The sequence below is a fragment of the Calliphora vicina genome, chromosome 2 (genome assembly GCF_958450345.1).
Source record: "Calliphora vicina chromosome 2, idCalVici1.1, whole genome shotgun sequence".
Lineage (NCBI taxonomy): Eukaryota > Metazoa > Arthropoda > Insecta > Diptera > Calliphoridae > Calliphora > Calliphora vicina.
This window is the reverse complement of record NC_088781.1, coordinates 83,383,972-83,411,033: the sequence shown is the minus strand read 5'-3', so window position 1 is coordinate 83,411,033 and position 27,062 is coordinate 83,383,972. Positions and strand designations below refer to the sequence as shown.

General features: G+C 31.8%; 1 protein-coding gene and 1 pseudogene across 1 annotated transcript in view; one reads left to right on the top strand and one right to left on the bottom strand.

Moving 5' to 3' along the window:
* Positions 1–27,062, top strand: part of ova (ovaries absent) — a 391,912-nt gene that overhangs the window by 65,919 nt on the left and 298,931 nt on the right. The window lies entirely within an intron of this gene.
* Positions 4,787–21,032, bottom strand: LOC135950610 (uncharacterized; annotated as a pseudogene).

Here is a 27,062-nt window from a genome sequence, read left to right as displayed (position 1 = left end):
TTGGTACTAATTTTATTGATAACTGTTCAATAATTGCAAAATCTCTACCAATATCTTGTAACTTAAACATTTTTTACTTTGTGACGAACTTTTTTACTCGGCGAAGAACAGCTGATGCTGTTGTTAAACGAGTTAAAAACAACTTCAGCTAGTTTTATATTTAGAGTCGACTTCAGCGTCAGAAGTATCCTTTAACTTGTCTATGATAGACCTAAAGTCCACTCTTAAGTAAAGTCGAGTTTAATTCTCTTAAAATGTACTTTATTTTTGACTATGATTATGGGCCAATAATTTTAAGTAAAATAGACTATGGTCTTATTTATAAATTAATTTTTATATTTTTACAAAATTCTAAGTTTATTAAGTTCAAATTATATTTCTATTTAGTTTATTAGTGCAAATTATATTTTTATTATTTTATAAGTTTATTAAGTGCAAATCCAGTGTTGGATTTGACTTGAGTGCTGGTTACAGACTGACTTAAATACAATAATATAAAACTAAAGCAAGCCTATTGTTCCCACTTATTTTGATGACAATGCACCTTGTGTGGGGAATAAGGTTACACAATGTGCTGGGAAACAAATTAATTTATTGCCAGACATGTCGTCAGCAATTTAAAACATTAAGGCGACACTTAAGATGTGCCAACGTTAACTAGTCCCCCACTTAAGTGAGAGCCGTCCTCGGTTCTCCTAAAGCTATCAATGGTGGCATGATCTTGGCGCTCTTTCATTTGTCTAATGCGTACATTGGAAATTAAACAATAGGTTAGAAGGTTGGTTGGTTGGTTGGTCCTATAATAATTTATTAATTTAATATAATTCAGATTTTGGATACCCAACTTTTGGAGATATGGGAGGCTTAATATTTCTTGATAACCAGTGACATTAAGAACTGCCACGGTTGCCGAAGTTGGTATTTTCTTCACATTTTGTTTCAGATTTTTATAAATGGACCCATTAATTTGAATCTCATCATCAAACATGAGTAAGAAGGTTCCAGTGATAGTCTTTACTGAAGTTTCATTATCTTTGATTTCGGCGGTGTCATCGTTGACGATGATGACGCCATCGTCGACTACGACCAGTGGACCAAGGTGACTGGGTTGAGTGCTGCAGTGTGCTATACCACCCGAATGGAGCTGTTGGGCACACGTGGGGTATAATAACTCTCTACAAAACGTCGTGAGTGTAGCGCTGCAGTTTCCGATTGAGAGTATTTCATTTCCACAATCGGCCACATTGTTATCTTTGCCGAGATGCAAAATCATTCCATTATGTTGAACAGGGAATAAGCTTACATTCTTACATTCTAGTCTAGGCTTAGGATACTTAATTATAAAATGTATAAAATTATTATCTAAAAGGACCTTAACATATGACACTTCCATTAGATCAGATACAGTGATATTTTTAGAGTGCTTGTTTACAATATTTTTTAAATCATTAGAATCCAAAATTGCAGGGTTAATTATTCTTATCTTTGCAAGGGTGACAGATAGCATTAAAGTCTCAAGTTCCGAAATTATTATTCTATTTCTTGCGAGAAGTGTTTCATACAGATGACCCGTATCAATCTGTTCGATTTTTGAATTTTTAATGATTATATTAACTGCTTCTGTAAGCTTATTTATCTGGGCTTGCGTTTTTGTATTTATCAGTATTTGCCTGTTTTCGGACTCGATGAGTTCCTGTTGTTTAAATTTTACGTTCTCAAAGTCGTCGAAATCCGGTGTACCAGCCAGGGCTGTCAGATGTGGCGATTTTTCATTGCCATTGGTGATCAAAATTTCCAATTGGCGACATGGCGATTTTTTGGCGATTTACAGACTAGTTGGCGAATTTTTAACAAATTATGTATTTGATTTTCTTGAAATATTTTTTTTTTTTTTGATATTTATTAACCCAATAGTTATAAAATTAATCATTTATAATCTGATAAAATGTTTATTTAAGCCGTCATTTTTAAATAATAATGGAAATATTGATAACTTAATATGCTCACTAAAACTGGCTATTGGTTCGACGGATTCTTTGGAATCAGGAATCTATCGATTTTCGCACAGAATTTGAAATGGAATTACAAAATATAAAAATGGAGGAATATGATGTAGAAATTTTAAAAGAAAATTGTTTTTTGTACTTAAAAAGCTTTTAAAAGAAATGCTTAAACGGTTACCAGAAAATATAACTCTTTTTAAAGTATATAATGAATTTTCAATATTGAAACGAAATGAAATTTTCGGTAGTTCAAAATTCATTAACTTTATTTTTTAATCCAAAAGTATCTGCAGGGGAACATGAATTGCAATGGTCAAAATTAGAATATATCAATTCGACTCAGATATTTAAAGGTGAAATTCCAACAAAATTTTTTAGATTTTTGGCCACAAGATTACAATTATTGAGATGCAAGTGGAACATTTCACTTTAAAGACTTAGCATTGGCCGTTCTTAATATGTTAATTTTGCCAACCAGCAACGCTTGCGTAGAAAGAGAATTTCAATATGAACTTTTAGATTCATTGATAAGAATAGTAAGTTATATGAATGTTAATAAATTTTGTTGGAATTCATTTCAGCCTACAGATAAAATGTTAAAAAAGTTTAATTCTAATACAATGTATACTTTTGATATCAATTTAATATAAATAACTAATGCACTAGATTTAAACCGAAATAAATTGACTTCATAATACATAAAATTAGTATGTAAAAAACTAAAAAAAAAATATTTTGGCGATATTTGGCGATTTTTCGTTTAGCTTTTGGCGATGGAGGTAAAAAAGATCTGACAACCCTGGTACCAGCTACTACCTTAAGGGCAGTGCCCAAGATATTAAGGCTTCTGGCGTGTCTGTGGTGGATTTCGAATGATGCCACAATTGCCCTAATTCGAGTAACGTCCGAGACCAAATTTTTCACCATATGGGATAAAGGTAAATGTTCTGTAAGGTGCCTCGTCTCATCGGCTACTTCAGAGTACATTGTCAAATTTGTAGTATGTCGTAAGTAGTCAAAACCTTTCCATATAACTACGTCCCCGTCCATAATGGGAATGTAATTCGAGTTAGAGTAGTCCATTAATTTTGCAACCACCATCCGGAGTGGAAGTACTATGAGTAAAATCTTATAGAAAAAAACAAAACAAAAAAGTTAGCATGGAGCGATGCTAAAAGGTTAAGAAGTTGATTTTTCCTATTTTAGGTTGTCCTTATGGACCACCCTCCCTTTAATAAGAACTGTAGTTCCCAAGTCTGCCTCCACCTTCTCTTCCGTATACAAAGTGTTAATTTGTTCCCTAATCTCTTATTATTCTTCACAAGCACACATTTCCCAACTTCAAAGGTCCTATTCCGTCCGTCATTGTCAAATTTGTAGTATGTCGTAAGTAGTCAAAACCTTTCCATATAACTACGTCCCCGTCCATAATGGGAATGTAATTCGAGTTAGAGTAGTCCATTAATTTTGCAACCACCATCCGGAGTGGAAGTACTATGAGTAAAATCTTATAGAAAAAAACAAAACAAAAAAGTTAGCATGGAGCGATGCTAAAAGGTTAAGAAGTTGATTTTTCCTATTTTAGGTTGTCCTTATGGACCACCCTCCCTTTAATAAGAACTGTAGTTCCCAAGTCTGCCTCCACCTTCTCTTCCGTATACAAAGTGTTAATTTGTTCCCTAATCTCTTATTATTCTTCACAAGCACACATTTCCCAACTTCAAAGGTCCTATTTCGTCTGGAGGGGTTGCCCCTATCAAGTTTGGTTCTTTGAGCTTTCATGATTTTTTCTTTTATTTCCTCCCTTATTTCTACCGGTGTACTGTGGACAACATCTACAGGTCTTCTGTTGGTCACTGAATGAATAGTTCTATTATATTTTGCAGTAGCCAACATTATAAGTTCGGTTGTATTCTCGATTTTCTTCTCAAGCTTGAGGCACCTCGCAATCTCTGAGAGGGTGCTATGGAAGCGCTCGACCTGACCATTTGAAGAGCTATGGAGCGGAGGCGCGTTTGCGACCACGACTCCGAATTGATTTTCCTACATTGACGTGATAGTCTCTGATTTTAATGCCGGTTCGTTGTCACAATAGATGTTCTTTGTGTCAGGGTAAAGGTTCATTAGTTGTATAATTTGAGTTTTTAGATCTATGATTGTGCGGGTTGGTATTGGTTGGACCACGACAAATTTCGAAAATTTATCAACGCATGTGAGGAAATACTTTTTGTCCGTAGAGAAAATATCGATATGAAGCATTTCCCCTGTGTAAGATGGTATTGGGGTCGCTCCCATCTCTTGTTTGCGTGGATGTCTATCGTATTTGGCTTCTTACAGTTTGTCACGATTTCGGCTGCCAACTTAGCCATTTTTGGGAAATAATAGTCATCAAGAATCTGTTTTACATTTTCCTGCGCTGCACCTGGAACCTGACAACTCATTCTGAATACTAGCTAGTACTGGTAAATCACAGTAAATTGCATTCACCACTCCTGGATTAACCACCAGTTTTATTTCATCGATGAGCATGTTCCTATCAGTAAATTCAATCAGGTGACGAGTCTTTTCGGTGAAAAGTATGAAATTTCGCTTCCGAGCAAAGCGCGATTCTTCCAAGACTATCTGATTTCGAAAGCAATTGATTGGTTTATCTGTTGCTTCGATCGTGTAGGTAAACGACCTCTCGCTGTGTACTGTAGCAACATCAGAGGGAGCACTTTCCTCCAAAGCATGAATATTTTGACGGGACAAAGCGTCGGCAACATAATTTTCCTTGCCATGACTTCCTCTGAGGATAGTATCTCCCTCAATTTGTCAAAAGCCTGAACTTGGCTTTCATTGAAGTTTACCTTAATCTTTTTTGAATGGTGGGCGCTTACCTTGCCATTTTCACCCTTCAGAATATCGGTAAGCAGTTTTGCTATCGAAGCAAAATCTCTAATAAAGCATCTATAATAGCTTGCGAGTCCCAAAAAAGATCTAACATTGAACAGTGTTTTTGGCTGTTCATAATTGCGAATTGCATTCACCTTATCGGGGCTTATTGTAAAACCACCTCTGGACACCACAAAGCCGAGATATTCGACACTTTCTTTAAAAAAGTGCGACTTCTCACGAGAGACTCTCATATTTGCCTCATACAGTTTACCCAATACCCATGCTATGTGATTAATATGATCATCTTCGCTGTCCGAGAAAATAATTACGTCGTCAATGTAAACATAGCATGATTTTCCTATCTGCTCCCTCAATACATCATCAATGGCACGCTGAAAATGCTAGGAGCATTTTTCAAACCGAAAGGGAGCCTACAGAATTCATATTTTCCATTTCCGATCGAGAAAGCCGTTTTCTCCCTATCCCTTTCTGAAAGCGTTATTTGGTGAAAACCTGATTTTAGATCAAGCGTTGTAAAAAACTTCGCTTTACCCAAGTTTGACAAAATCGATGCCACATCGGGGATGGGGTATTTATCATCAATAGTTTTTTTATTTAGTTTCCTAAAATCAATGACGAGCCGTTTCAGAGCGTTTCCGCGATCGTCCTTGCCCTTCTTATCGACAGATAGGATTGTTATAAGGGGACCTAGAAGGTCTGATTATGCCATTTTCCAGCAAATTACGTATCTCCGAGTTAACAAAGTCAGCCACACCCATTGGGTAAGGGTAGAGTCTTGAATAAACCGGGTCGTTAGTCTCGGTTCGGATAGTGGCGATTATGTTAGTGTTGAAAGGTAGGGATTCATTATGGTTTGTAAAAACTCCTAATAAACTCTTCATCATATTTCGAAATTTCGTAAGGACTGTGTGGGGTACTACTATGTCCTCTACCTGTGTGAAATTCACATTTGGACACTTTAAAAATTTTATTTTCTCCGAACCGTTTTTAGTTTGGAGTTCACTGTTTTTGAAATCTAGTTTTGCACTTAACTGCGTTAGCAGATCAAGGCCTAGATGCCATCAAATGTTGACAATGACGGCAATATAAAAAACGTACTATTCGTGTTGAATAGGTAAAGGTTACACTTTTTATCGATGGTGTTGAAGCCATGAATAGATTTTACTAAAAAAGGATTTTCTACTGAAACTATGTTTCTAAGTTCGCTAAGGGGTTTTATGTAATTTTTCGAAGCTCCCGTATCTATTAATAATCTAATGTTTCTCCCTGCAATTGTCCTTTCTATGAATGGAAGCAGGGAGTTTTGACTAAAAATTTATTTCATCAAATACCTCCTCAGCATCGATTTCTGATGCTACAAATTCTGCCTGGTGTTCATACTCGTCTTGTTCTTGTTCTGCCAAATCAATGTCTTGGGAAATATGGTTGATCCTTTGTTGCTTGGGTCCGGTAAATCTATCGGAGCCATTGTTTTGACGCTTTATTGCTTGCCCGAGGCTTGATTATTATAATAACGATCCTGTGTTTGATTTTCAAAATACCGGCTCTGAGGACGTCCGTTAGTAGCTGGTCTCGCTGACTGTATGGTACGCATCGATTGGTCGGTGTCAACATACGGAACCAATTCTTCATTTCGATGGGCCCCATTACCCGGACCTTGACGTCTGTAAAAATGGGGGTTCTTAATTGAGCGGGTTCCCGCAGTAGGGTTTCCATCTTGCTGCCTTGATTCAAACCTGCCCTTCTCTTTGTTCTCAAGGCTCTTAGCAAAGTTGGTTGCGAATAAATACCTTTCCCTATTAGATTCGACTTCCTGTGCCAACGCCAGGGCTGAAGGTAGATCGTTCGGATGAGCCGAGAAAAGCACGTCACTTAACCCCTTTTTTGTTCCGGATATGAACACGCGAAGCGCGTCCATTCTGTATTTATCGTTAATAATTGCTGCAGTGGCCTTATCATATGTCATGAGAGTTTTATTTGTCAGTAAAGTCAATTTTTTTTTCAACTTCATCATAAAACTGCAAAAGGGTGATGTTCCCTTGCCGGAGAATCGAAAGCTCCTGCTCAATCAAATAAATCGGCCGTTTGTCCGAATACGTAAAGTCAAGCCGAGAAATGATTGCTTTGAAGTTTAGAACTATGTTAAAGGAGGACAATACCATATCGGCCGGTCCTTTTATCTTGTTCCTAATTATGGCTGTGGCCTGATAATGTTTGGAACTGCCTTCAAATTTTTCAAAAACTTTGTAGGCGGTTTGCGCCGCTTGGCGCCATGAAACGTACGTTTCTTGTTTACCCTCGAAGTCAGGCAGATACTTTACTATGTCAAGCGGTTCGTCACACTGTCGCCCTGATATTATTTCTATGTCCCTGTAAGTTTCAACGTCGGGGGTCTGAACAACACACTAATTGAATTTTTTATGAAGATCTTCAATCTTTTTTTTCGAAAACTAGTTTCTGAGAATGTAGGGCGTTGTTTATAGCAACTTCCACCTTATATTCTCTCTCCTATCAACTTTTACAAATATTTACATATATTTATTTTTTTGCAACCACTCTACTTACAGGTATTTATACTTCATGTTGTTTCCGCTGGGTTGGAGTGTTATTTCCTCGGTGTAGTTTCTCGGTGTTGTCTCTCGGTGTCGTTTGTCCTCTTCAGCGCTGACCAGGCTATTTCGAAGCGCTGGTGACTTTAGATCCTCTTTTTAAACTTTATTTTTCCCTGCACAAATGCACTTGTTTAATTGTATAATTGCTCGCGCACTTTTGTTGTTGAAAACGCATTTAAGTAGGAACAGGCATTTATCTACTGTTTTGTTGTGTTTTTTTCTTTTTTTTAAAAAACTTTATTATAAGTGCCCCACGTTGGGCGCCAATTAATTTTTATATTTTTACAAGATCCTAAGTTTATTAAGTTCAAATTATATTTCTATTTAGTTTATAAGTTTATTAGTGCAAATTATATTTTTATTATTTTATAAGTTTATTAAGTGCAAATCCAGTGTTGGATTTGACTTGAGTCAAATACAATAATATAAAACTAAAGCAAGCCTATTGTTCCCATTTATTTTGATGACAATGCACCTCGTGTGGGGAATAAGGTTACACAATGTGCTGGGAAACAAATGAATTTATTGCCAGACATGTCGTCAGCAATTTAAAACATTAAGGCGACACTTAAGATGTGCCAACGTTAACTTATATATGGAAAATCAGCAAAATCAAACTCTGCCAATCAAAAAATATTACCATGCAGCTCTACGAATTAGTACTCAAGCATTCCATACGTCCCCGATTAAAAACATTTTACATAAATTTAATTTACCTACAATTGAAGACAGATTTATTGAACTTCGCACTGTCCAAATAGGCAAGATAACACAACATAAAACTAATATAATCTTCGAAGATTCAAGAATGTATCTCAAATTGAAAAGAAAACCCAAAATTAAAACAACAATTGCATCTATTCATGAATTAACTAAAGAGTTGTCACGTTGGACTTAAACAATCCAACGTTTTTTGTACGTCTCATCCCTTCTGGATCAACAAATCTGATTTTTTTCTAGAATCTGAAATGCCAACAAAAAAATGTACCAGTCCATACATTCAAAAACAAATTCATCTTCAAATTTTAAACAATTGGAAACAACAAAACTGGATTTTCTGGTATTGTGATGGATCAAAAGCAGATTTCGGAAACGGATTTGCAATTGTAACCGATAATGGACTCACTATTAAAAAACGATTAGTTCCACAATACACATCTATATTTACTTCCGAAATCACTGCGATAGAAATAACATTAAAATCAAAACCACCTAGAACAAAACTTGTCATTTGTTCCGATAGTTTATCATCAATAAATGCAATAAAGAACACTAATGTGAAAGATCCACTAATATCAAATATTCGGGAATTACTTTTCAGACAAACTAATACCAAATTGCTTTATACTCCTGGTCGTATCGGCATTCGTGGTAATGAATTTGAGGTTGTTAAATCCCCCAAAGTAATGACTAACAATTACACAAAAAAAGATATTAAAAGATATGTGCACAAACATATCCATGAAAAAATCAAACAATCAATACAGCACTCCCCCAATAATTACTATAAAAAAATAAACCCAACAAACAAAATAAATGTATTTTCATCAAAAATACCGAAATATCAGCAGAAAATTCTAACCCGATTACGTCTGGGACACAGCAAACTAACACATCGACACCTTCTCAAAAAGGAAAGTCCTCCACAATGTCCAAAATGCAATAATCAGTTAACAATGTCACATCTACTATCATGCTACAACAACCAAACGCCCTCCAAAAATCTCCTGGAATCGATACAATCACTAGACTACAATAACATTAAACAACACATACCGAATGATATTTTAAAACATATATAATTAATTTGTAAATATTTCTTATTGTATATATATAATAATTTATGATTAAGTAAGGACGAAGGCCTCAGTAGCCAGTTCTTAATTTCTAATATTGATAAGTAAATTTAATTTGCTATTAATAAATAAAATAATAATAATAATAATGTTATTTGTTAAAAAGTGTATATAAACTTTTTAGCATACAGCAAATTTGCTAGCATATAGAATATATATTTTAACATGTAGTCTTGCCTGATTTATCAATTTACTGCAAATTACACGTTACTACTGATTTAAAATGTAAATATATTGCAAATATACATATATTTGTTGGAAGACATTTATGTGCCTAAAATATGTTTCAAAAAATCTTTGTTTTAGCATCAAAATAGTAAAAAAAATAAAATTTTTAAGGTACAAAGTGATCTTTATGAGCTATTGAAAGTGCATAGACACGATCAGATTGCATTGATATGTTCACAAGAGTTGTTCAGCTTTACCGTAGCTACAACTTTGGCAAATATTGTTAGTGACAAATTAGGAATCCTTGTAAGTTATTAAAAAAAAGTGAAAAAAAAATTTGTTTCCTATACCTTTTTTCAAAAAAGGCCACGAAAAATTTATTTTGTTAAATTTGTTTTGTGGAGTCTTAGCTATATTATTGCCATATATAGTAAAGCCGTATCACCAAGTTTGAATTAGCTGTTCGCCAAAAACTGATGACACCTTTTTTTGAGGGCCCACTGATTTTCAGAAAATTGGTCATCAAAATCTCCAAACTGAGTATAGGGTTTAACTACTATAGTAGAGTCGAACATATACTGTTCAGTCCGTGTGTTTTTCCAAAAGTCTTTACTTGTTGCACAGTGTAATTAGCCCTTTGGTATTTGGACATTCGAGAAAAACTTTGCATTTGCATATAAATCCGATCCCTAGTCATTAAATATTTTTAGTATTATTCTAAAATAAACAAGTAAGAAAGTATAGTCGGTCAAGTACTGTGCAATAATTGCGATTCAATTCGGCGGAATGGAACAATCACCCTTATTCTACTTGGCGTCGTCGACATCGTTGTCAATATTGAGTCAAAAAATGGTAGATGTTACGCCGATATCGAAAACAATTGGTAACTTTTGACAGCGTTTTGTACTTTAACCCGAATTATAAAAGTATAAAATTCTGTCAAAAGTTACCAATTGTTATCGATTTCGGAGAAACATACCATTTTTTGACTCAATATTGACGACGATGTCGACGACGCCAAATAGAATAAGGGTGAATATAAATTCGTCTCTGCAGAATTTGAACGTTCCAGAGTACCTTATAAGAATAGTAAAAGATTAATTTTCCAATAGAAACCTGTGGTATGTGACGGACAATGGTATTGAGTCCCAAAACATTTCGGCGGGTGTTCCGCAAGAATCGGTCCTAGGCCCATTACTATGGAACATCATGTACGATGGTATGTTCAGGCTCTAAGTACCGGGTGAGGTGAAAATTGTTGAATTCGCGGATGATGTGGCAGTAAAAGTCCAAGCTCGGAATCTAGAAGATGTGAAGATATACGCAAACGAGGCCATTAGAACCATCGAGAAATGGCTGGTAAAATCGAACCTCAAACTTGCAGAACACAAAACATATGCCGTGTTGATAAGCAGCAGGAGAGAAAATGAAGTCCTAAGGATCCAAGTTGGAAGAAGCGAAATTGTTTCCATGGAAGCAATAAAATATCTGGGCGTGATTATTGATAACCGACTAAAGGTAGGGTCAGACTTCGCAAATTATTTGACACAAGATGTTTCATGTGTTTGATCAAAACTATATCAAATAATTCATGGGTTGATTTTGTGGTCACACTGTACACATTTATTTGCCATATTTGTTTAATCAAACTATACCGAAATACTATCAAACACACGAAGGGGAAAATATATTTGTCTTGTGGTCACATTTTAGGTAATATTTTTTCTAAATAATTATTAAATAAAGCTTCAAAAAAACTTTAATTTATTTTATCAATAAAGAAAACATATCTAGAAATTAAAATATTACTAGATTTTGCTTTACAATTAAAAGAATTGTGAAATTTCAGTACTTTTATTTAAACGTCAAATATTTTGTTTCTTTTTCTATTTTGTTTGGAATTTTATTGTATTTGTTTTGGCTTAATTTGGATTTTGAACTAAAAATCGCTTTATTCAAACAAAACGAATATTACTGTGATAAAATTAACAATAATCAAATAAGAAAACTATTTAAAAGAAAGAATATATTTTTAAAATGTTGAATCCAAAGTATATACAGTACCTAACTCTATATTTGTGTAACAAAAATGAAAGAAATGAATTTTAAATTATAATTGGTTTGAATTTTATATGATTTTCAACACGGAAAATTTAAACTCTGTTAAATAGTTTATATTCTACCACAAACACAATAAAATATCAAAAATTAATTAAAACAAGTTTTTTTTTAGATTGTGCAAATTGGACGTGTTTCAGAAATGAAAATTTGATAGAAATGTAAAACAAAATTATAAAATTCTGAATGTGAATTGAACTATATTTAATCTACAATTTTTGCTTAAAATTTATAGACATTTGATGCGTTTACATTTCTCACAAGGGTGTTGAATTCACACGGTACCCATATATGTAGAGAGTAATATTGAAAAATAGAGAAGTAAGACTATTTGTTATACTTTGGTTGAAAAAAGAAATTCATAATTGAAATGATTTTTTTATTAAATATTATTAATCGAACATGTGTTTTTCCAAACTTTATTCATTCATAATAATGTTCACAAATATTATAAAATTTTACGGAAATAAATTATAAATTTTTAATTAATTTCAATTCAATTGTATTATCTAAAAATTTAGAATAAAAAATTTTTATGATAACAAAATCAGAAAAGTAAAAAATATTCTTCTTCTGAAGTAAAAAAAAAATAAATAGATCATACTGTTTAAGAATTAATTTTTAATTGAAATCAAATCATACTAGTTATGTATGCCTAAACTATTTTCTTTCATATTAAATTCAATCTGTACAAATACAATAAATATTCAATGCATTTGAGTAGTTTTTAATTTTGAGAATAGACAAACTCCATGTATACAAAATAATCAAACATCAGACTATGTGAAACGTATAAAAATATAAATCGCATAAAAATGCAAAAATCTCAACATAGACTTCATGTCTTCAATTAGTTTTTCTAGGCTAGATGACTTTTATGTGAAGAAGAATACTTAATTTATTGATGCCATTTTTTTAATGAAAATAATTTAAATAACAAATGTTCAAGAAATATTGAATATGTATTTATGTTAAAAAAAATAATGAAATTGTGTATATAATTTAGTGCATAAAATACTTAAATAGTCTCCTTTTATTTTTCCGCCATGCTGCGCAAATAATTTTTGTTTTTGCTCTATTTGATCAAACAATTATTTCATGAAAATATTTGATATAGTGTGACCACACGGCAAATATATTTAATGATTCTTTTTCGCAGCAGTTTGGTCAAACAAAATGTGAAAAATCAAATTCAATATATGATAACAAAATTCAACAAAACTTTATTTAAATAATTGCTGTACAATTCGAAATAAGTGCTTAACCTTAAAAAGATTTGCAAAATCAAATTATATATTTTTTAGGTATTTATATACCTAGTGGTCACACTATGTTCACATTAAGAAAATATTTTGTGTACCGACAAATAATTTTGTTTGACTAAAATCATCTGTTTTGTTGTTTGCTCTAAATTTTATTTGTGATCAGATTCAAGCAATGAAATATTTGACGAAAAACTTCAAATATTAGCTGTTTCTGACCGTACCTTAAATTTTATACGGCATACTGAGTACTCATGACAAAAGGCTACTAAAGTCGTGAATTCATTGGCCAGGATGATGCCAAATATACATAGGAGGCCCAAGGCAAAGTCGCAGAATACTTCTATCGAGAGTGGCAAACTCTATACTGCTAATGGGTCACCCATCTGGAATAGTTCACTAAGATGTACCTCCAGGAAGGACATGATGTCCATTTTCCGTAGAGCAAAAGCAAACAACAATGAGATTTTTTAACTCAATTTGTTTAATTTTTATTTCGATGATTAATTTGACATTTTGAAATAAATGTTCATACGACTCAATACACATATCATATGAAATTCAACATATCGTTGAATGCTAACTCATATTTTGAATTATCATTGCTGACATATGTAAAATTAAAAAAATTTGCTACTTTCAGCATATGGTGTAGACACCAACATATTGAATATGCTGATAGAGGCATTTGTTGTTATTTTTAAGCATATCGTTTAAGCACACATTTGCTGTTTCAACATATCGTGTAGACTAAGCTTAATATATAAAATTTTGTATTAATTATTTGTTGTTCTAATGACTTAGGATATACAATATTTATGGCTTTTCCATCTGGTGCATAGACCTATAAGTCTGTGGGTTTACCCACTCCCGAACATGCAACTGAAAGCTGTTCATGTGAAAAACATAAATTTTCTAGACTTAGTCCGCAAACTTGCAAAGACAGACCTTGAGCTTTATCAATTGACATTGCAAATGCTAAGCAAATAGGAAACTGCAATCGATTAAAATCAATGGCATTTCTGAAGTTACAATCGGAATACGTGCAGCAGTACACCTGTCCCTTTATACTTCCCAGTTACAAAGGTCGCCCCGATTAGATTGTTCAATAATTTCCTTACTGTAAATCAATTGTCATTACAAATACGCAAACAATTATACAAACAAACACATATTGACTTTTATATATATACTAGATGACCGCCCCGGTTTCGCCCGGTAGCTATTTACTAATGTTAGTTCTTCAAGTTTTTTAAAAAAATGTATCTTATTAACACGTTGACGTAAATGACGTCTATAGACGTCGTGTCCGAGTGCAAATAAATGCAAACGACGTCTATAACCGTCATAAATATTTAAAGTTATAAAACAATATTTTAATTATAAATCTGTGCGATTTAGCTTTCTACCAATTCCTTTAAAAATTAAAATTTCCGAATTTTTCTCTACAAACCATCTGCTGAAAATTTGGAATCGAATAAAAAAAAATCAGCCAAATCGCTCCAGCCGTTCTCACGTGATGCCATTACATACATGGACCATTTCATTTTTATATACATTATATACATTGACCGCCCGGTAGCATTTACTAATGTTAGTTCTTCAAGTTTCTCCAACCCACATACACCTGACTGTATTTGCAAATAAAATAACTAAATTGGTACTGCATACTTTAGGGAGCTTTTTTATTATAGTTGACTGGACTCAAACAAAAATTCCGAGATTTAACCGGAATTTTTGAATTTTTTTTCTTTACAAACCACCTCCTGAAAATTTCGAATTGAATAAAAAAAATCAGCCAAATCGCTCCAGCCGTTCCACAGTGGGGGATCTGAAAAAAAAAGTGGAAATAAATCTATAACTTCTAAACGAATAGCCCGATTTTAATAAAATTTCCCATGGCTATAGAGAAGGTGTCGATAAGTTTAAGTTTTGAATTTGGACTTAAACAACCAAGGGGGGGCCGAGCCACAATGCCCCAAAGTGGGGCACCTCGGGTATATCAAAAATTAAAAATGATGCCAAATTTTTGTTTGCGATCCGATTTGAAAGATTTTTATATATATGGAATGTACTAGACGAGATCTACAAAAAACATTGCTTTAGCCATATATTATCTTTTATAGTTTACGAGTTATTCGCATTTGAAAAGTAAAATTTTATTTTTTTTGCCTACTCTGCCATTTTGCTAATAACGGATCCAATTCTTTCCCGATTTTCTTGAAGTATCTTTTTTTGAATTAACAACAATTTATTAATAATCTTAAGAAAGAATTGTTAAAAAATATCTACTGAGTCAAAAGTTATGTGCATTCAAACTTAAAAAAAAATAAAAAAGTTTTTTCGCCATTTTTTTCGAAAAAAGTACCTACATTAATTTTAAATTATACAGAAAATGAGAAAAAAATAAATAATGTGTTTATATTTTTCTGAAAGATAACATTTCGGGAAATATTATAAAAGCAAAATAATATCAAAATTCGTATTATTGCGTGGTCCAGAGCCTTCCGAAGTAGACCTATTTTTTATGTAAATTTCAACTTTAGACAACATATTCTAAAATCGCATAGCTGCTTTCAAAAAATTAAGACCAGTTTTGTATGTCCCAATCTGTTCTTCAATATCATGCAAAGGGATTTCATAGCCCCGAGCTTGGTACCTTCAATAGATCCAAAAATCAAAAAAATCACAATTTTGGGATTTTTGGAAAGTTTTTTGGGAATTGTGGGATTGTCATTAACAATTCACAAGTATCTTTTTCACTTTAACAATTCTTTCTTAAGATTATTAATAAATTTGTTGTTAATTCAAAAAAAGATACTTCAAGAAAATCGGGAAAGAATTGGATCCGTTATTAGCAAAATGGCAGACCAAGGTAGGCAAAAAAATAAAATTTTACTTTTCAAATGCGAATAACTCATAAACTATAAGAGATAATATATGGCTAAAGCAATGTTTTTTGTAGATCTCGTCTAGTACATATATATAAAAATCGTTCAAATCGGATCGCAAACAAAAATTTGGCATCATTTTTAATTTTTGATATACCCGAGGTGCCCCACTTTGGGGCATTGTGGCTCGGCCCCACCTTGGTTGCTTAAGCCCAAATTCAAAACTTATCGACACCTCCTCTATAGCCATGGGAAATTTTATTAAAATCGGGCTATTCGTTTAGAAGTTACAGATTTATTTCCACTTTTTTTCAGATCCCCCACTGTGCGTTCTCACATGATGCCATTACATTAGGGTATTCAATTAATCGGGTTTCTGGTTTAATCGGTTAATAGAGCAAATAATTAATCGAGGTTTAGATTTAATCGGTTAATTTAAAATTATTCGATTAACCGAATAATTTATATTTTCATTTCAAATTGAAAATACAACAACGAATTTTGTATACAAAAAATAAGGTATCTAGATCATTTTTGTAAACATATCGCGTATTTGCTGCAACAACATCATTACTCAAAATCCGTGTTTATTGAACTGAGTAATACAAAATATGCGCTGTTCTATAATCTTTCATAAAGTTTTATCAGTTTTCAAAAAAATAAATTATTTTTTGTGTGAGGGTGTTTTGTTGTTGTAAACATTGTAAAAATTCATGTTTTCTCGTATATTTGATAAGTAAAAATTTGGGTTAAATACAGGTTAGAAAGATATTAAAATCTCCTATTTAAATTTCTGAAATCGCATGACTTGTTGAAAATTTATTTAAGAAATAGTAAAATGTCATAAAATATTCAAAGATGTTTTTCTCGAAACGACTTTTTTTGAATTATGACGTTGTTGCAGCAAAGGAGCGATGTGTGAGTTTTTTATAGTTTTAGTGAGATATTCTGAAATAATCTTTTATAAAAAGAATATAATTTAAACGATTTTTTTCTTTAGATTTAATAAAACTTTTCTTGGAAAAAACTCTCTCGCTGATTGTATATTTTGGAGAAATCAAGAATATTCCTTTTTGGATTGTTTTAGATATTGATTAATTTAATAGTTTCGTTCAGTTATGATAAAAGACTCATATAAAAAAACGTTTCGTCTATACATGTAAATAGAAACAAAGCTTCAAATACATGTAAATTAAATATGTCAGTTGTTATACATACTCACTAAACATGTTTATTGGATGTTCAAAAAATATCTAATTTTAATTTGTGTTTGAATTGAAATGGAAAATTAAATACAAAAAAAAATTTAAAGTGCAAAAAAAAGGAATTTCGGTTAATCGGTTAATCGACACAAATTAATCGGTTTATTTGTTATTTGAAAATCGGCAATTTCAAATTATTCGAACAGTTAACCGTCCAAAATTAATCGGTTAACCGATTAACGGTTAATCGATTGAATACCCTACATTACATACATGGACCATTTAATTTTTATTTACATACATACATTTATAGTAGAGTGACAATCAATTGTATGGAAAAAATTTTTTGTTAAAATTTTGAAGAGTGCCGGGTGGAATATTGTGACACAAGGCCTAAAAGTTAAGTGCTGAAAATTTGAGCCAAATCAGTCAACGATTTCTGGACGCGCATCGAGGTCAAAGTTCAGATATATGCAAAATTTTACTATTTATATGGAATAAATAGGTGAAACTCGTTAAATTTCTGCATTGTTTTCTAGAAATTTATATTAATGAATATTACAATAAAATTTTTCTTGGAAGTTAACCATCCATCTCCTTTGGGTCAAAATGACCCAAAAACTGTATTATCGCCAAAATTCAGAAAAAATGCAAATTTTTCAGATATTTTAAAAATTTTGTTACTAAATAAATACATTTGCAATTGAATGCAAAATAATCGAAATGTGTACGTAATTATCGTTGTAATGAGATATAAATGACAAAATTTGGTTAAAAAATGTTATTACAAATTCGCCAGACAAGACAAGACATTTAGGAAAAAATTAACATAATTCGAGAAAAATTAAAATAAAAGTAATTTTTATTTAATATATATCCGTATTTACTTGTGTATGAGTTTTTATCTTCGTAGGATACAGTTAACCTATTCGCAGGTAACGGCCGTTTCGAATCTCCATTTTCAAATTTTTAAAAATTTTGTTAAACAAATTTCAGAATTTTTTGATCATCACATTGGGATTTATTGAGATCATAATAGGGAATAAAAATATGATAAAATTATGTCAATACCTCTTACAGTTTTTCCGTACCTGCGATTTAAATTTTGCAATTTTCAAGAAAAACTCATTTTTTGTCCATATTTTTCGAATGAGCCCAATTTCCTTAATGTTATAAGTTTTAAGTAAAACCTATTCATAATATTATAGTTCTGTTCATATTATAGTTCATTAATATAAATAAATCTATACATTTCTAGAAAACAATGCAGAAATATAACGAGTTTCACCTATTTATTCCATATAAATAGTAAAATTTTGCATATATCTGAACTTTGACCTCGATGCGCGTCCAGAAATCGTTGACCGATTTGGCTGAAATTATTAGTACTTAACTTTTAGGCCTAGTGTCACAATATTCCACACGCCACTCTTTGAGATCTAAAAAAAAAATCGGCTGTCACTCTAATATATAGATTACTAGCTTACTGCCCCGGCTTCGCTCGGTAGATATTTACTGATGATTTGTATTCTCACACTAAGTTTGAAGACTTCCACTATAATAGTACTCCAGATATGCAATAATAAATTTATACTTCATATGAGAGGTGCTACGCCCATTGTACCTATATAGGTCAATTGTGAATCTAAACCATCCAGGGACCCACTCAAACACAAACATAAAATTTCATCGAAATCGGCCCAGCCGTTAAGGAGGAGTTAAATTACTAACACACGTACAGAAGAATTATATATATAAAGAATAGATAAGGGTTTCAAATGTATACATAAAAATTTTAACATTTACTTAATATTGTTGGTAGTCCATGCATTTCTGTCCTAAATATTAATAGCTGCTATAGATTTCCCTACATATAATTTGTCATCACATCTATGGGATGTGCCACGCCCACTATTGTTAGTTTGCCCATTTTTTGCCTAAATAAGTAATGTTTGGCATCAATCCAAGTTTTCCAAAATTGTTATAAAAATAAAACAAACAAATTTCAAGTTTAAATTAGAGACGAAGATCTCTTTTTATTGTTAATTAATATTACCTCGTAGAAGGAATATATTGTATTTTCTTAGTAAAATGCACGTAGTGCTTATGTCGAAGACAATTTGACAAGTGTTTTTTAATGCTAAAATAACAAGCATAATATGGTGGCAAACAATATTTAAGGAATTAACTGGACCTGTCAGTATCCAGCCAAAAATTGTTCTCTGAGCCAATAATGACCCTAATACGTCTCGTCGAATTTCCGGTAACATAATTTGCGGATATAAATCAGCCCCAATAAGAATATCAACAGGCCGGCTATGGAAAGGATTGGAATCTGCCAAATGAAGATTTGGCAATAATCCTTTAATGTCGGCGTTTACAGAAATCGAAGGCAAATTCTGCGATATATCTGCCAAAACAAAGGCCGTTGTATTCAGTACTACAGAAGAATCCAAATCAGAGCCGATCTTCAGAGAACAAGCCTTTCTCGAAACTACAGAAACCGCATTATTTACGCCAGAAACTTTAGCATTTGCAGAATGCGTGGGAAGTTTAAACCTTTTTCGTAATCGATTACTAACAAATGAACATTCCGAAGCTGAATCAATAAGAGCTCTGACCTGATACCTATTGCCATTATGTATGATATTTACTGATGCAGTTCCTAAGATAACAGATTGATTTTGACGTGTATGAAATACTTGTCGAGTTTGCGTAACATTAGTAGAAGTAGAAGGTCGTTGATAAGTCGGTGACGAGTTAGTGGGTCGAAGAACCTCAGCAGAACTCTGACCGGAAGAAGTCGTAGGCCATTCCACGTTTGAATTTTCTATTGGCTCTTGATGAAGCATAGTATGGTGTCGATTATCGCAAATTAAACAATTATTATTGCTTTTACAATTGCTGACATGGTGTGTCCTTGAAAGACAATTAGAACAACAGTTATTTTCGTTCACAGCTAAAATTCGGTCAGTTATTGGAAGACTCTTAAATCGTCGACAAGTGCGTAAAAAGTGAGATTGGTTAGGACATAAAATACAAGAAATATTCGAAGAAGTAACATCGTCAGAAGGTACAGAATATTTCACGTGGATTGACTTTGTTTCCAAAACGTTACCCTTAAGATTGTTAAGACAGTCCAATGTCAGAATTCTTTCCGTCAGAAAGTTATCCAAATCTTGCCAAAGGGAGAGAGCCGTCTTGTTCTTTACACTGTGTTCCCAAAGAGAAACTGTCGATGAAGGAAGTCTTTGAATGCATATAAAGACGATAATTGGGTCCCAATTATCCGTAGACACTTTATAAATAGAAAGGGATGTAAGACAACTATTAATACCGCGTTTTAAGGTCTTAAGTCCGGCACTAGTTTCTTTGTCAAAGGAAGGCAGACTAAACAGAAGTTTCAGTTGGTTGTTTACTAACATACGAGGATTCTCATATGCAATCTTAAGATCCCGCCAGGCTACTTCAAAGCCCTCATTACTCAACGGACTTTTCAAAACAATATCCTTAGCTTCACCTTCGGTCTTACGTATTAAATGACAAAGACGTTCTACATTACTAAGGCGCGAGCTGTTTATATAAATCGCCGTAAATAAATCTCTAGAGGCCTGCCAAGAATCATAATCCCCTCCAAATGCGTCGACATCGCAAGGGGGTAGAGTCAAAGAATGCCCAGAATCAGAATTCACCGCTGGCGAATCACTTGCGTTCGGTACCGATTTAAATTTGCTCACTTTCTCATTAATCGAACCTAAACATTTCACATAGGCTACATATGTGACATGATATTTAGACGCAGCTACATCTACATCACTAGGCTCTGTATCAGAATTCTCCAAAAAATCTAAACAGGCCTCATATGTTGTCTTAACTTTCTCCCATAACACTTTTATTTCAGCGCTCTGAACCTCCAAGGTATAAACATTATGAATGTCCTCAGGAAAATCATTAAAATTTGCCTCAAAAGCAATAAGAGCATCCGATGCTCTTATGAATCTATTAAGTGGAGTGACTGGCATCTTATTAAATTTTCGATAATATATAAAAATTAATTACAAAAATATAAAAAATTTAACAAAAATATATACCGAAACTATTTTGTAGTCAAACTGACCGACAATAGGGTGACCAATACAATGTAAGAAGAAAAATATTGTATTGTTATTGTAATTTGCAGATGTAAATCTGTAAACAAATAATCGCACAAAAGAAAATGTAAGAAATACTAATTTGAATGCGATAATAATAATAATATCGACAATGATCACGTTAGTTTATAATACGGCTAAACAATTAAATTTATTTGTTCAAACAAAACAAGAAATAGTGACAATATTTCTAAAATCGAAGAGTTTTATATTTAAAATAAAGCACAAATGAAATATGTATTTTTTTTCGCGTTAAAAACAAAATAATTTTAATCACTTCACTTTTGTTCAAATTGAAATATATTTACGTACCTTATTTTATGAAAAATAAAATATGTAATAAATATATATTGCCGGTGGACTGTATTGTTGCCAAGGGATGATGGAGTTCAATGATGCCTAAAGATCCAGTACTCGTTTCAAAATCCGGTTCGCTAGGACCAACTTTTTGGCATCAATCTAAGTTTTCCAAAATTGTTATAAAAATAAAACAAACAAATTTCAAGTTTAAATTAGAGACGAAGATCTCTTTTTATTGTTAATTAATATTACCTCGTAGAAGGAATATATTGTATTTTCTTAGTAAAATGCACGTAGTGCTTACGTCGAAGACAATTTGACAAGTGTTTTTTAATGCTAAAATAACAAGCATAATATGGTGGCAAACAATATTTAAGGACCCGTTAACGGTTTACTCGCTAGAATCTAGTAAAATACTTCCAGCAAAGTTGCATTAAAAAGGAAGCAACAATAGATTCTAACGTTGTTAAAAATAGTATAATACGTTTAATGTAGTTATTACCAAAAAGGATGCAACCTAAACAAGTAATTCATACAAATATTCAATTATTTACATATCACATTTATACAAATAGATATGAATTTTAGTATTTGGTTTGTATGGGAGGTGCCACGCCCTCTGTGACTACTACTTTTTTTACATTTTTGCCTCAATATATATATACAAACGGTGGTATTACTCATGCAAAATTTGAGGACTATAGCAATTATAGATTCCAAAATATTTGATATTTAAAATTAACTTTGTATGGGAGGTACCACGCCCTCTTGAAAATTCAAAACAAAAAGTATCCTATTGTTCCTTCCAGATATATAGAAACATACAGTAAAAATTTCAAACAAATCTGGTCAGCCGTTTCGCCGTCTATAGACTTCAAACCCGCAAATATGCATATGGGCACACATTCACTTTTATATATATAGACTAGCTATTAATCCTCTACTTCGTTAGCGAAGCTAATCAACCAAAGTATAACGCAAGTGAGAAAATTCATGTTTAATTTATTAAAGCACGGATTTGGGAATTAGCTTGTTATTACAAAAAGTATTATAAGTACAAATGAGGAGCCGCAGAACTTTTTCGAATTTTTTTACAAATTTATTTTTTGGTGTTTTTATAGTTTGAAATCTTCTAGAAAAAAGTACCATTTGTTCTGCGGTTCCTCAAATGTTTCTAGACCAATCAATTTTAAAAATTTAGAAATATAGCCATTCTTGTTTCACTTCCATTAGTGGGCATATTTTAAAAAAATTATGTTTTTATGGGTGTAAGCCCTTTTTCTAATTCGTTCCTATGTACACTGATTTGAAGAATTTAAAAGTTCTATCAAAGAAAAAGTATAAATAAGTAGTTTCTTGTAAATTCCAACTTCTTTCATATATATTTAATGTTTTCAGGTTGGTTAATAAGAAAAAACAAAAGGTACCATAAGTAGATCCCTAATCATCCTCGGGAATATAGATGTGCTCTTTAATTCTGATAAATTTATTAATACAATAAATAAGTCTCAGATAAAAATATTATATCCCTTTTAGCTATAACCAAACTAAACTTAGATAAGTATAATGCAAATAAAGAAGAAGAAATGTAATCAGAATAAAGAACACATTTTTGAAATACCTATGTTCATAAATCAGGGAAATCAATAAGTAAGATCAAAAAAATACAATTACCCATTTGTGGGTACATATAAAAACGTATGTAATCACATATCGACGTAAATGTATATATGAGCGTATGAGCGTTAATTTCATAAAATCAAAAATTGCATATTATAATTAAAAACAGCTTTTTTTACATATGAACATGTTTAGATTATAACTTTAATGTTTCTAGGATCATTTACTGAGAATAAATCATATAGAATCTAGTAAAAAATGTCAATAAGTTATGACTCACGTATTAAAGAAATTTAGTATTTGTCATAAAATATACCAAATAAGGGTTAAGGTTTTTGTCTATACTGTAGCAAATTATTTTCACCACCAATGGAATTCAACTAATGGTGAATTGTTGAAAAACTCATTTTGAAAATAAAAATAATTTTTTTAAACAGGAAAACAAACATTCTGCTATAGTCGAAGGGTTTAGCCTGCATGGTATCCAAACATACCGGGTTCAATACTAAGAGGAGACACGTAAAATTCTTAAAATAAAATCTCACTTTGATACATTTTTTTGTATAAATTGTTCTTGTTTTTCATGAATTTTTATGGTAATATTTACAAAGTGATGTGATTAGTGGCACTCTAATGAACATTCTTAGATTCTAAAGAACGAAATGTATGATTTAGAGTGACGAAACTCACGCAGTTGAGAAAGCGGGCTGTGTTAAATTATGTAGTACTGTATATCAATAAATTAAAGCCTATTCACATACGATTTTTGACAACAGACCAATTTTTTAGGGTCTCATAAGAAATATTGTAAAAAACTTTCAATTTAAATAATTGAAATAAATTTTCAATAAAAGTAAATAATAATAATTAAATTTAAAACAAATACTGTTTGAAATTAGTTTTATGGTACGAAATTTAAGATAATCATAAAATTTATAGATTTAATATTGACTTTTCGGCTTTAGTGGTTAGGCTGACAAAGTACAGCCAAAAGAAAGAAAATGTACCCAATGACAATGTACAGGGTGTACGCCGGGAAGGTATACTACTTTGTTTTGCCGCCATTTTGATAAACATTAATATTGACAGTTGATATTTGGCCAACGTGTTTTAATCGTTAAAACATTTTATCAAAATCAATCATCGATTACTGTGACGATGAGAAAGTTACGTGAAATTTTGAAATTGTAATGTTGATTATCCTCCATGGTCGCCTGATTTGACTTCTTTTTGTGGGGATATATGAAAAGCAGGATTTATGCAAACAAATGCAGACAAATCAGTCGACCGTAGATGATTATCAAAATGGCGGCAAAACAAAGTAGTATACCTTCCCTGCGGCCACCCTGTACTTATTTCCTGATTCTTATCGAACAGTGTATCGATCTGCCAGATGAATTTGGGAAAAAATCGTCAATATCCCGATAAAAAAGAAAAAAATCGTATTTAGAATTTTAAAAATCGGAAAATTAAAAAGGACAAGATTTCTAACAGGAATTTTAAATTTCTATTTAAAAAGTGAACGAAAACATAACGTATATTAAAAAACATTTCTTAAAATTGAAGTTTATAAATAAGGGATCACTAAAATAAAAAAGTAAAGCTCAATTTAATTATAATATAAGGTTTCATTCAGAAGTTTTTTTAATTTTAAATAAAACACATAAAATAGAATTTAATGTCTAAATCTTTATTATGACCCGAAAGAACAATCTGACATTATTATTTAAAGATAATTTCATTAAAATATAGCACCACGCTTTAGGTGGTCCATTCGAAAGGTAATAATGCCTGAGATTAAAGAATAAATTCAAGCTTGGCGGCTTCAATTGAATGGGGTAATGTCATTATATTCTGAATAAATTTTGTCAAAATAGAAAAAGTTGCTTTAGATTTTCCCGTTTTATTTCAGTAATTTAATTGACCAAATTCAAAATCTATGCTTGTGTTCTATCGTTCTTTCGTTTATGATTAGACAAATAAACAATTAACACTTAATTCGCATTTCCAAAAAATGGCTCTTTTCATACTTACATCACTTCAGTTATCCAGAAAAAAATTGAGTATAAAATGTTCCTTGAAAAAGGCGCTTCTTATGTGAATTATCAAATTTAAGCGAGAAAAGAAAAACTATAATGAAAACACTCACAAACCTGCTTCCAAGTGGTAAGCAATAAAAAGAAGCGGAATGAATTCCACTTGTATTTATTTTATTCGGTTTTAATCATAGTTTTGTCGTTTGTCTCTATTTCTTCGATCTTTGACTCACCCATATACTATGCACAACCTCTATGTTGTTAGTTAGGTTCAATAATTATAATGAAAATTAACATGATCTAATTCAAATCCACTTTTTATTTGTTTTCGTTTAATGATTTAGAATAAAAAGGACCTACAAAATAATACTGACATGCTTTAATATTTATTTGTTTAGCTAATCTGGTTCACATAGCTTTTCCAGAAGCACACTCATTAACTATAAGAAGGTTTATCCATCTTAGAGATCCTCAATACACTTAAGACAAAAATTACCAATTACAATTTTCTAAACTTTAAAAGAAAGTATTAAAAAGTGATATTGGTATGGAGAAAGAAATTTGAAAAAACTGTTTACCTGACTTTTTCTCTCTAGGGTTAAGGTTTTTGTCTGTACTGTTTCTATTTTCAACACCAGTAGAATTCAACTAATATAATTCTCCATTGGTGAACAAACAGTTTTGAAAATAAAATCATTTTTTAAATATGAAAATAAACGAAGTGATGTAGTCAAAGGGTTTAGATTCCTGATTTGTAATCGAACAACATGGGTTCGAAACTCAATAGCGGCACAATAATTTTTATTAAAAAAAAATAAATAAAATTACACAATATAAAATAGGGAAAAATTCCCCTTTTTACACGTTTGTAATCGAATTTCAAATAGTGAGTTATTTTTTGAAGGATTTTTGGATTGTCTCTTTTATTTTATAAGTTCGTTAATGTTAGATAATAGATGTCCTGTTTTACCTATTTTTGTGGGCCCTTCTTTGTCCTCCGTGAAGAAATAATCTTCAAAAAAGTTCCTATTAATTATCAGTAATACGTACTATTTGAAAATAATAGTTCATGGAATTTTTATTGAGAAAATACATTTTGATAAAAAAGTACCAAAAAAGAATGCAATTTTTAGGCCTTAGGAATTCGAATTTAAAAAAAGTACCAAAAACATTTCTAATATAGTATTTCTATGTTTATTTATGTAGGAGATATACATGTTAACAGAGGGTTCTACGGGGACTATTTAAAATTTTATTTCTATGTTTATTTGTTTAGGAGATATAGAGGTACAGGTTTTACCCGTTTTTGCCCCATTTGTCCCTATTAACGACCGAATTTCCAAAAATCCCTTCTTAGTGGATCTGCATGTTATAAAATGAACCCATTTCCCGAATTTCAAGTTTCTAGCTTTAGTCGTTTGGGCTGTGTGATGATGAATGAATCAGTCAGTCAGTCACGTTACTCTTTTATATATGGGGCATTTCACGTCAAGTGAACCAACTTTTGTAATCGATGTCTTCCGATCGCGATGAAATTTGCACCAATGTTAGTTCTATTGGATAGTAATTCGAACACCAAAATTTGACATTTTGGCCAAACAGGTGTTTTTTTTATCCATATAACTTATTACCTATTGTTCTTAGCAAAATGTGTCCCAAATAGTTTAGATAGCTATTTATGCAATCTTTCGAAAAAAAATTAAAAAAATTTAATAAAATAATTTTGATTTTTTTTTTTTAAATCAAAAATATTTTTGACTTTTTTTTTCAAAATGGGCCCTTTTTATTTTTATTTTATTTTTTTTTAAGAAAGCTTAGGTCTTTTCCTAGGTCGCTTAGTGGGATGCGAGTGGGATATCTATCAAAAAAAATATTTTGTAACTCAAGATTTAAAATTTTTGAATTTTTTTGCAAAATCAAAAACTTTGTTGACTTTTTTTAAAAA